The sequence below is a fragment of the Rhodamnia argentea genome, chromosome 5, assembly GCF_020921035.1.
Source record: "Rhodamnia argentea isolate NSW1041297 chromosome 5, ASM2092103v1, whole genome shotgun sequence".
NCBI lineage: Eukaryota > Viridiplantae > Streptophyta > Magnoliopsida > Myrtales > Myrtaceae > Rhodamnia > Rhodamnia argentea.
The window spans coordinates 8,748,048-8,758,464 of record NC_063154.1 but is presented as its reverse complement, the minus strand read 5'-3'; positions in this window follow the sequence as shown (position 1 = coordinate 8,758,464).

The following is a 10,417-nucleotide window of genomic DNA, read 5'->3' as shown; positions in this document are numbered from 1 at the left end:
CGGTTTGGGCGTTCGCCTGATCAAGATCAGTCCCATGTGTGAGGTGGGCACGAGAGCCAGCCAGATCGATTTTTTCTCGAGAAGTTAAAAGGACGAAACATGACTGGAGTTTGGGGGTTGGTCCTCAAGAGGAAATGTGGGTTGGCTTCAAGCGATTTGAGGAAGCGAGGAACGCGTTTGCCTCCTCGATAACAATGAAGCATGTCATGTGTAAAGGAAGAGGAGCTGAAGCATCTGACGGAGGAGACAGCGTGCACTGTCCTTATGGAAAGAGCTCACAATTACATTCAAAGATGCCCTCTGATTTCACGCGATGGAAAGGCACAGATGGACAAAGAGAGGAGGTGGAAAAGAGACCGACACAAGCGTCCGTCAGTTCACTTTGGATTAGCCCGAATACTAGACAAAGCTCTTTTCACATTCGTGTCAATGCCTACTTGACTAAGTCGAGAACTCTTGATTTCACACTACATCGCAATATAAAACCTCTCACTTCCAAGATAGGCCCACTCAATAATTGACAAATACATCCAAAGGGAAGGGAAAGCGAATCTGATGAATGTGTTTGTCAATGATTGAGTGGGCCTATCTTGGAAGTGAGAGGTTTTATACTGCGACGTAGTGTGAAATCAAGAGTTCTCGACTCAGTCAAGTAGGCATTGACACGAATGTGAAAAGCATCTCAGTTAGAGGTGATCGCCAAAGTGTTCTATATAGAATGTCCAGCCTATGCAAGGAAAAAAAAGGATAAGGGAAAAAAAAATCAATGTCTAGTAAGGGGTGTCAACAATTTATTTCAGTTTGGTTTTTCAAGAAAACCAGATCGACTCGAATCATTAGCGTATAAACTTGAACCGAACTGAATCGAATGTCTCCCTAAACCAATTAATAAATGAATCAAAAATCCAATTCGGTTCGATTTTTTATTTTTGTATTTATATTTATTTTTCCTTTTTTATTTTTCTTTCTTTTTTGGTTCTAATCCGGTAGAAGGTCAATCACCTTTGACCGAGGGTTGGCGAGGGTCGTCGGCCCTAGGCGAGGGCGCCTAGGCCTTTGCCGGCCTCAACGAGGGGCCACGATCCTTTGCCCTACAAAAGAGAAAAAGAAAAGGAGAAAGAAAAAAAGAATGGTTATTTTGAATGTTTTTAATGTATTTTGATTGATCGGATCGAGCCGAATTTAAAAAAAAATGATTATTTTTTAATTATCTAAATTGAAAATTGAACCGAATAACTGACATTTTAGAGTTGGGAAATATGTAGACTATTTCATATGCTTGACCGGTTTAAGTTTTTGAATGGATGTCGTTTAGTGTGAAGATCTTGATAGAAATAATGCTCATAATTTATCCCGACATAACATCAATTGTCTTTTTCTATCAATTATATCTTGTTTTCCCCACGTTGTCGTTACTTGTAATAACAACGATGACTGTTACTTAAAAAAACTCCGGTCCTTAAGCTCGATTTGTTCTATAATTTTTTTTTCTATATACAATGTCTTGCCTATGCAAGAGAAAAAAAAATGGGATAAGCGAAAAAAAAATCAATAAAAGAGCCTCGATTATCCGAATTAAGAATTGAATCGAACCAAATTTAAAAAAAAGAATAATTTATTTTTCAATTATCCGAATTAAGAATTGAACTGAATCAAAATGCACAAAGTTTCAGTTCAATTCGCGATACGGTTCGATATTTTTCAATTCGAATTTGACATGTCTACCGTTCGCTGCTATGCAGCCAGTAAGAGAGAAGGACGTACCTGCGGTTCGAGAGATTCCCACCGTCACGTGCGAAAGTAATGACATACTTGCTGGTGCCCATTCTTTCCGAAAGAGGATATCGGGTGGTCCCCACGTCACCTGCTGTCACTTTTTCACCGTAATGGCAGCTCGGCTGCTCCAATTGGCAGAGGTTGAAAGAGAAGGAGACGGACCGGTCAAAACCTGGTGAAAACTGATATTTTCTTTGCACCTTCTTGCAAAGGAGCCAAAACCCATTATTTTACTCTGCATTTATTTACTTTTCACCGTGCTTCGTTCATGTCACATTTAAATGAGAGCCGTATGCGTCGACACGTTTGGTAAAACATGTAGTCCTGGACGACCAGCTTAAACTAGAGAAACTTTCTGTACGAGCTCAGATTAATACGGAGGAACTCCGAGATTACGATCAAATAAAAAGGTCAATGCCGCCCATAACATGGTGCTGCAATGTCTAAGTCCCCTCATTCACTCTTCGATTAATCACCAGTTTTAACGCTTAAAGAGTCAATAAATCCCAACATGCGAAAGCATCAGTGAATAACTCACATTTTGGAGTTGGGAAATATATCGACTATTTCTGATGCTCGACCAGTCATGTGTCCAAAGTTTCGCACTACTACACGTCCATAATTGAAATCTGAATTACTTATTACATTACCAATTTAAGTTTTTGAATGGATTGACTTTTTGCGGAAAGATCTTGATAGAAATAATGTTCATAATTTATCCTGGCACAACACCAATTGTCTTTCCTATCAATTATATCCTGTTGTCCACATGTGGTTTCTTGTCATAACAATGATGATTGTTACTTAAGCGTTTTCCACTAGAATTAGATTACTTTTTATATGCATGCATCCGCTCCCTCATTGTACCCAACTGTAAAAAAAAACCATAAACAAGTTATCTTTGGGATTGTTTTCACCTCCACGTAAAGACATATGAAAAGGCTCAGCCAACTCTAGGCGGTTTTAGGGGCATTGGTCCAATTTCTGATTCCTAAAAATTGTAACCGGTGATTTTCGATCCAATTCCCGATTTCATATACCATTCGGACCGAACCCTCCAATTTTTTGTTCCTATTTAGTTATTAGAAATCTGTAAGAACTAAACCACTCTTTCACAAATCTGCCATGGGGGTACCACCTTTACTTTTGTGTCCTTGTTACTGGCATGCTCTGCTTTCTCTGTTTCGGGTCGTACGAAGCTTGTCTCTCTCTCAGTCTCCCATATCTAATCTACCCAGCCAAAACTGCATTAGAATACTAAATGAGATTCCTGAGTTCAAAACTCCTCCTATTTAAAGCCAAGCTACATCTCTACGTGCTCTTCATCTCCTTCTTCCTCCTCCACGTCGGCATCTCTAGAGTATACTCTGACGAGCATCATGTTCATAAACGTGCCGACCCTATCCAAGCTGCGCTGGTAAAAGAAGAAGAGAACACTACTAGTGTTGTGTCATCCAAAAGTTTTGCAAGTGCCCTCTTAGACCCCTCAAAACCGCAGCTCTGGCGGTCGCCGTCGTCTGGATGGTGGTGGCCAATGGGCCTCCGGCCGCGCCGTAAGTGTCCTCGTGCAACTAGGTGGTCAGCACGTTAATGCCGTGCCTGTCCTTCGTGCCAAACGGAGGGGCCGTGCCGCCCACCTCCTGCTCGGCGGCGAGGACAACGGCCTACTGCCAGGGCGACTGCAATTGCCTGAAGTCTGCCGTCAACGGGATCCCCTACAACGCGGGGCTCGCGGGGAGCCTGCCGGGCAAGTGCGGGGTCGACATCCCTTACCGGATCAGCACCTCCACTGACAGCAAGAGGAAAGTGGCACCATTTCCTCAAGCGCCATTAGATCGACCGGCGTTCAGATAAGACGAAGAAGATTGTAACCGGCTCCGACACCGGTTACGTCCTTGAAGATGTACTTGATTACGTTCCAATCTCCCTGTGCGAAACGTCATGTCTCGTCCCTCGCGATCTTGCAAGGAAATTATCCATTTTTTTTGCCTATTTTGCCTTTGTTGGCCCTTTCATAGATCATCAGACCACCTGCGACCCGGACGACCTTCGTGCCGACAACTTCTATGACATCACATTCTACGGCCTCGTCGTCGGCACTCTTCTCACCCACTCCTCTCTCATGGCCTTCTCTTGGCTCTGGTCCTTAGGCTTCCAACCCCAGCGTGGAAATGCGGTGACAAGCCAACTTCTGTCAAAAGGCCAACAACCCCATAGCCATTCTCCAGCTCTACGTGGGCCTCCACTGCCGTCCAAGTTAACGAGGAGGTGTTGGGAGCCTTTGGACGAGAGCCAGGCCAAGGTCATGAGAGGAGAGACGGGAGAAGCGGTGACGCTGACGCTGAGGCCGTATAATGTGATGTCAAAGAGGTTGTGGGTATAGAGGTTGTCGGGGTCGTAGCGATAGTGATTGTCTTCGGGTTTGAAAATTTCAAATGTGGTGTAAGAAATTATAAGCAATTAAGTTCTCAAATTGTATTCACACTTTTGACTTTTAGAAAGGGAACGCAGAGAAGGAATTTAAAGGGAAAGCGAAAAGGGTTAAGAAAGCCACAAAACGATGTCATTTCCTCACAAAGCCCCAAAGGACGAGGCATGACGCATTGACAGTATACATGGCACGAGGCATTGATGCATTGTGCGATAATATGACATGTTATTGATTACGATAACCTATTTAAATGTTAAATCACGGGATGTCAAGCACTGCATCTGTAGGATAGTAGGAGTGGACATAATAGTGCGCTACGCCTTTGAGTTTGAGGTAGCCAGCCATGTCTCTTTGGTCAATAATTTCGAAACACCTGCCTCAAGATGAGGTAAACGGATTTCAATGGAGAAATGAACTTGTACATGTTCAAACTCATCATTAAGTGCCATAAAAATTGCGTGACAAGCATGTGATCACAATATCCAGCAAACTTACGAACATCAGCATTCACTTCCCATTGTGGCTTAGATAAAGCTAGTTGATCTCAAATAGCATGCATAGAGGACAAAAAATTGGTAACAGACTGCCCTATCGCTTCATGCATGCCATGCAAATTTCCTAACAATTGATGTTGATGAGCAATATCCGAGGTTGAATAACGACCGGCAAGCTGTCGGGGCTAACAATACAATCTAGAGGAATGTGAACATGTTGAGTAAAGATAACAATAAATTTTCGCGGAATACCAAACAATTTGCACTCAAAATGATGTCGCAAACATATCAACATGTGTGAAGTCGGTAAATAAATCAGAGTGAAGTAAAAAAGATTATACAATGATATATTGTGATTCAGTTTAAAACTGAGTCTACGTCCTCTCTCGGACTAATAGCCTTAATAACAACTAAATTCCGCTTGGTTATGCTAGAATTATCTAGTGCCCTTTAGATACTGTGAAAAAAAGTATTTAGCAAGCGATCTGGATTAATTTTAACCTTAGTCACTAGGTTACCAACTTACCATGCGGGTGCTCAATCAATAAAATAAACACCCAAGGTTAATACAATAATTGCAGGGGGCATATGCCACACAATTATTCTCATTTTTCTATTTTTGCTTTTTAAGGAAAAGACTAACCTATATGCAATGATTTAAAAAATGCAAACCACGCTAACATGGCATAGAATGGAATTAAATTACATGGCTAACCTCAATGAATGAAAATGACGAAGTTCTAATGACGGGCCAAATAAATGCAATCTAAACATGCAATTATAAATGTTATACAACCTAACATGTATACTATGTGGCATGACATTAATTTGGCCTAAGCCATATGACATGCTCATAATATTCTCCATTTATGTATTTTCAAAATTAATTAATGGCTAAATAAACTATCTAGTAAAATTCATAGTGGTGCATGAAATTAGGCCTAATCCTATTATACCTTAAATAGACTAATTTAGACACACACATATAGCCTAAACATGATGATTTAAGAATGCGACATTATCTAGAATGATCCTATCCTAAACATGCAAAATATTATCTATCACGCAAATATTCTACCATATATGCGACCACTCTAAATTATCCTAATGCACATGACGTCGAACCTTGAGGCTTAGCGGGCTTGAATTAAGCCATTTTCTGATTAATAAATATTAATTAATGGGCCTTTTTTAAATTAGACTTTAATGGGTGGAATCAAGCTTAAATTAGGCCCTAAGGCCCTCATAATTTTCGGTACATGGACGCCCCTTGCTGTTTGAATTTTCCAACATGTTCTGGCCTGGTCCACGTGTCAATTTAAGGCTCGTTTCCTCCGTTGATCTGCTGCTAAATTTAAATGCAAACTGATAAGAATATTTTTTAGGGACAAAATTTGGTCCCTAATTTTTATGCAATAAATGACTAAATGAATAGACAGAATTTATGTGTCAATAGCTGTCCCTCTTAAAGTGCGTGTTTGTATGTGTTAATAGTCTTTACCGTGATTGAATACATTGAAATGCATATGGGGATTGAGGAATGTGTCAATCGAGCCATGTGTAATGTGAAAGTTTGCTTGCATCACTGGAAACATATGTGAGCATGTGTAATTAATATTGCCCACGGTTTCCAAATCAATTACTAGTTAGCCGCATACATATCGTGTAATTAGAGCCGTGAACAAGGGTCCATGACCCATTTTTTATCCATATTTTCACACAGATGAGTTATATATGGGTTTTAAATTTTTAAAGGGCCGAATAAAAATAGGTATAAAATATTTAAGTTGAATTAAATGGGTCAAAAATGGATTACATGCTTAAATCCATTTTCGCCCCATGAGGGCAGCCTGTAGGTTGCAAATGGGCCAGGGGCCTTAAATGCTCGATTATTATTATTTTTTAATATTTTACTTATAAAGAGATTTTTTTATATAATTAAAAAATATAAAAATTATTGGCCGACCGCCGCTGCTTGCCGACCGCCGCCCTTTGCCTGCCGGCTCTCGTCGCCCGCCGTCGGTCACCGCCTCTCGCCTCCCCCCACCGCTTGTCACCGTCACCCGTCGCCGTTCGCCGTCGCCGTCGATTGTTGCCATTGCTCGCCGCTACTAGTCATCACCGGTTGCCGTCCATCACTGTCTACCGGTTGCCGGAGAAAAAATGAAAGAAAAATTAAAATTAAAATACTTTTTAAAAAATTTAAATATATTTTTAATAATAAAAAATTTTAAAAACAAAAAATTTTAAAAAAATTAAAAAATTAAAAAAATTAAAAAAGGGAAAAGTTTCACTTGATTTATTATCACATGAAATTATTTTATTAATATCATTTTTTATTTTATTTAATAAATTTTTATTAGTTAATTTTTTTTTAATTTAATGTGAAGTTTTTATCCGGTAACATATACGTGTGAATAACTTAAAATAGGTTAAATGAGTTATAAAAGTTTTCTTAGAATATTAGTATGATTTGGTAATATGGGTCAAAATGTGTCGGGTTGGGTATATGTCGTCTGCGAGTTGGATCGGGTATGAATAATTAAATATGGATCAAAACGGGTTAGACGAGTCAATATGGATCGGACTATATTCGATCGGATCCAAACTCGACCCGACCCACTCATTGGACACCTTCGTGTAATTGAGCACAAGATGCACTCTCCCATAGACAAGTCATGGTCAACGCTTAACGTCCTGTTTTTCCTAGTTTGGATCTCGAAAGACAAACTAGAGGATGATGTTCACCTCCTCCGCCTAAACTTTCTGCCTCTTCTATGGTGGAAGCTTTGGTGGTCATGGTCAATTCGCCACCTCGACTTGACCAAACTCCTTTTAGCAGTCAAGCATTCATAAAATTCGTCAAATTGGTCTTACGCTATAGCCCTTCAATTACGCAACTATATGAACACTCGACATAAAAGAATCCTAAGAGGCCCAGAATATATCTTGTCACATCAACATAGCTTTGGTCACCCCCAATAAAGACAAGAAAGGGCTGAGACATTAGTGGGGAGGAGAAGAAGACGCCAAAGGGGGGAGAATTCTTGGTCCTCTCTGGGGGTTTCTCGCCTGGGCTGGGCGATTGATTTAGTTCTATGATTTTTTCTCAGGTTTCCCACTGAAGCAGCGTCCTGTGAAAAGAGCAGCAAGTGTAAAAGGGGTCTTGCACAAGTCATGGCAAAGAGTCCCCCACCCAATTGTGTCCTTTTCCGCTTGACTTTGTGTGATGTATCAGGGATGTTATAGATGACACTTCGTGCGAAATTGTGTTTTCGCCACATTATGATATCTTAGATTGTATCCTAGGCTTTTGATTATTTGATACCCGAGCCTGAATATACGAGACTTTTAGTTTGGAGTCGGAATGATTCAAATGGGAGCATATTAGAGCTGTGTTTTCCTCTGTCGGTCGGGTGATTTCATCCAACCAGTTTTCTGATTCGCAGGTCACGAAGAAAATAACGGAAGTAACATCGAAATTAGACTAAATTTGCATGTGGGTAATGTTTATAACTGATATCCTACCAACTAACAGTGTATGAGTCGGCCCGACACCTAAGGAAATGAGTCGGCTTGACTCCTAAGCAAGAAAAACTATCAAAACAGTCTTAAACCTATTGCAATAATACCAATTCAGTCCATCCGACCGGCCGGTGCTAACGTGACAAATTTTTAATAGTATTTTAATTATGTAATATTTCTCCAAATTTTTTAATTTTTTCTTTGTTTTTCCTTCTTTGTCGCCAGCGAGGGTCGTCGGAGCTCGCCGGCCACTAGTAGAGTGCCGCAGTGAGGCTGCCTCATCTTGAGGGCTCTGACCCATGCTGCCCACAAAGAAGGAAGAACAAAAAAAGAAAAGAAAAATAAAAAAATTATTTAAAAAATTCGGATAAAATTTTAAAATTTTCATGTTAGCGCTAACCGGTTAAATAGATTGAATTAACACAAATGCAAAAGGTTTAGGACTGAATTAAAAAAAAATAGTACTAAATTAACATAATTGCAATAAACTTAAGACTATATTGGGAATGTTCCCCTCCTAAACAAACTAGAGCCAAATCCAAATGCCGTAGCCCTTTGTTCTGCTCGACGCTCTCGGCTATCGGGCAGCTCCAACATCGTTTGTCGCCATCCGATGCATCCTACAGGAATCGAGTCTCCGAAAAGAACGTTCAAGACGGAAAGCTACTATAAGAACGAGTTAGTCCAGTCTCGTCCCGACGTGTATGAAGGCGCGTTACGCGACCAAGAGGAGTCAAGCTCTCTTGATTTCCCACTACGTCTTAGTACAAAGCCTATCACTTCATAAACGCATCAAGACAAAAAAAAAAAAAAAAAAAAAAAACGCATCAAGACAGGCCCACTCAATAATTGGCCATACATCCAAAGGCAAGCGAATATTTGAGACGAGGCAAATCTGATTACAACTTCATATTCTAAAGACATACTGATGTGATTTGAGGTTGTAATGAAATCTTCGGCCTGTCTGTAAATTTTCGTGTATAGTATTTCTCTTCAACCACTGGAACTTCATAGTGTAATGTGTTCGAGTTTATGTACGTTGCGAAGGCAAAATGTCGCAGTAATTTACGTGATTCGGCAAGTGGCCTATGTTTATCGGCTGAACAGGGCAAGAAAGTTCCTAATCTCCGATAAACTCGAGATCTCACTTGCGCCCTAAGATACTACTGACCTCTTGGGAAATTCTCGATCCCCCAAAAATCTATTTGATTTGACTACGAACCGGATGTCTTACATTTAAATATCGATTTCAATTATTAATAACAACTCCGTAATGCGATGTCGGAGAATTGGGTTCGGACGAAGGATAAGAATGTCAGCATCCAAACGATTAGTGACGATTGCTTTGCCTTGCAATCAACCTTAAGCGAACAGATTTGAGATTAGTGGAAACGAAGAAGACAATTCTCGCAGTTTGATAATTTGGTATTATCTATTTTAAGTAGATTCAGCGTAGTCAATTTTCTTTAGTTTCTTTATATTGGCGCGCGTATGTCTTCGAGTATTTTGATTAGACGCATTTATGAACATGATTGAAGTATGTAACAAATTAAACTATGTCGGGTAGAATTAGAGTCCTCTTGAGTCAAGTACTTAAGAAATTAAGTTCGACTCCGCTTAAGGGCTCTGAGCGGTTGATTTTCGACTCGAATTCGCTTTCGATTGAGTCCTACTCGAATAGCTTGTGGGATAAGAATGCTAGATGTACAAAGATTCCTCGTTGAAGCTTGCTAAATGACATGTGAAAATTTGATTGGATGTCTACTTAAGGGGGATGATATGTTTAATGATGGAAGAGTGATACAAATAGTCCATGAATTTTGGCTTAAAATTCAATGTCATCCTTGAAACTTCGGTTTATTAAATTTAGTTGATAACAATTGATAAATGTTCAATGTAGTCATTAGGCTACACGAAAGTATTTAATGCGGTCCTTATGTTAATTCAAGTTAATAGAAACCGCTGATAATGGCTTCCAATTCGTAAAAAAAGAGCTCAAAACAAAAACCCCAACAGAGGCCGCCAACAAAATAAAAAATAGATGTTTATCTCTTTTCTCTCCTCTCAAACGATGTTCTCGGCATGTGATAACCCACATAATCGAATAACGTTCGATTTGTTGTTTGAGCAAATAGAAGGATTATATCGAATATTTGCCAACAGTTAACAAACCGATTGAACAAATTAAAAG